The sequence below is a fragment of the Mizuhopecten yessoensis genome, unplaced genomic scaffold (genome assembly GCF_002113885.1).
Source record: "Mizuhopecten yessoensis strain PY_sf001 unplaced genomic scaffold, ASM211388v2 scaffold2711.2, whole genome shotgun sequence".
Taxonomy (NCBI): Eukaryota; Metazoa; Mollusca; class Bivalvia; order Pectinida; family Pectinidae; genus Mizuhopecten; species Mizuhopecten yessoensis.
Window position 1 is genome coordinate 2546260 of NW_018485984.1, and position 2726 is coordinate 2548985.

Below are 2726 nucleotides of genomic sequence, written 5' to 3' on the forward strand. Positions count from 1 at the left end.
ATCAGTATTTATCATAAACATAACAGTGCTTATTGGTACAAAATCAGTATTTATCATCAACATAACAGCACTTATTGGTACAAGATCAGTATTTATCATCAACATAACAGCACTTATTGTTACAAGATCAGTATTTATCATAAACATAACAGCGCTTATTTCTACAAGATCAGTATTTATCATCAACATAACAGCGCTTATTGGTACAAAATCAGTATTTATCATAAACATAACAGCGCTTATTGGTCCAAGATCAGTATTTATCATAAACAACAGTTTTTATAGGTACAAGATCAGTATTTATCATAAACATAACAGCACTTATTGGTACAACAACAGCGTTTATCATCAACACGACATCGTTTATTGGTACAACAACAGCGTTTATCATAAATACAACAGCGTTTTTGGTACAACAACAGCGTTTATCTTCAACATAACAGCGTTTATTGGTACAAGATCAGCGTTTATTGGTACAACAGCAGCGTTTATCATAAACATAACATCGTTTATTGGTACAACAACAGCGTTTATCATAAATACAACAGCGTTTTTGGTACAACAACAGCGTTTATCATCAACATAACAGCGTTTATTGGTACAAGATCAGCGTTTATTGGTACAACAACAGCGTTTATCATCAACATAACATCGTTTATTGGTACAACAACAGCGTTTATCATAAACATAACAGTCCTTATTGGTCCAAGATCAGTATTTATCATAAACAACAGTTTTTATAGGTACGAGATCAGTATTTATCATAAACATAACAGCGTTTATTGGTACAAAATCAGTATTTATCATAAACATAACAGCGCTTATTGGTACAAGATCAGTATTTATCATAAACATAACAGTGCTTATTGGTACAAGATCAGTATTTATCATAAACATGACAGTGCTTATTGGTACAAATTCAGTATTTATCATAAACATAACAGTCCTTATTGGTCCAAGATCAGTATTTATCATAAACAACAGTTTTTATAGGTACGAGATCAGTATTTATCATAAACATAACAGCATTTATTGGTACAAAATCAGTATTTATCATAAACATAACAGTGCTTATTGGTACAAAATCAGTATTTATCATAAACATAACAGCACTTATTGGTACAACAACAGCGTTTATCATAAATATAACAGCGTTTTTGGTACAACAACAGCGTTTATCATAAATACAACAACGTTTTTGGTACAACAACAGCGTTTATCATCAACATAACATCGTTTATTGGTACAACAACAGCGTTTATCATAAACATAACAGTCCTTATTGGTCCAAGATCAGTATTTATCATAAACAACAGTTTTTATAGGTACGAGATCAGTATTTATCATAAACATAACAGCGTTTATTGGTACAAAATCAGTATTTATCATAAACATAACAGTGCTTATTGGTACAAAATCAGTATTTATCATCAACATAACAGCACTTATTGGTACAAGATCAGTATTTATCATCAACATAACAGTGCTTATTGGTACAAGATCAGTATTTATCATAAACATAACAGTGCTTATTGGTACAAGATCAGTATTTATCATAAACATAACAGTGCTTATTGGTACAAAATCAGTATTTATCATCAACATAACAGCACTTATTGGTACAAGATCAGTATTTATCATCAACATAACAGTGCTTATTGGTACAAAATCAGTATTTATCATAAACATAACAGCACTTATTGGTCCAAGATCAGTATTTATCATAAACATAACAGCGTTAATTGGTACAACAACAGCGTTTATTGGTACAACAACAGCGTTTATCATAAACACAACAGCGTTTATGGGTACAACTACAACGCTTATCATAAACATAACAGCGTTAATTGGTACAACAACAGCGTTTATCATAAACACAACATCGTTTATTGGTACAGCAACAGCGTTAATCATAAACACAACAGCGTTTATTGGTACAACAGCAGCGTTTAGCATAAACACAACATCGTTTATCGGTACAACAGCAGCGTTTATCATAAACACAACATCGTTTATTGGTACAACTGCAGCATTTATCATAAACACAACATTGTTTATTGGTACAACAGCAGCGTTTAGCATATACACAACAGCGTTTATCGGTGCACTCATACAACATAAGCGTTTATTTGTTAAACATTAGCGTTTATTTGTACAATGTAAGCGTTTATTGGTTCAAGAGCAAAACTGCCTGTTAAACCAATACAGACTATTTTGAACCACAGAATCCGCAATAATCTGGTACATTAACGGTACGATAGTTCTCACAGTGAGACATTAACGGTACGATAGCTCTCACAGTGGGACATTAACGGTACGATAACTCTCACAGTGGGACATTAACGGTACGATAGCTCTCACAGTGGGACATTAACGGCACGATAGCTCTCACAGTGGGACATTAACGGTACGACAGCTCTCACAGTGGGACATTAACGGTACGATAGCTCTCACCGTGTAGACATTAACGGTACGATAGCTCTCACAGTGGGACATTAACGGTACGATAAGTCTCACAGTGGGACATTAACGGGACGATAACTCTCACAGAGGGACATTAACGGTACGATAGCTCTCACAGGGGGACATTAACGGTACGATAACTATCACAGTGAGACATTAACGGTACGATAGCTCTCACAGTGGGACATTAACGTTACGATAGCTCTCACAGTGGGACATTAACGGTACGATAGCTCTCACAGTGGGACATTAACGGTACGATA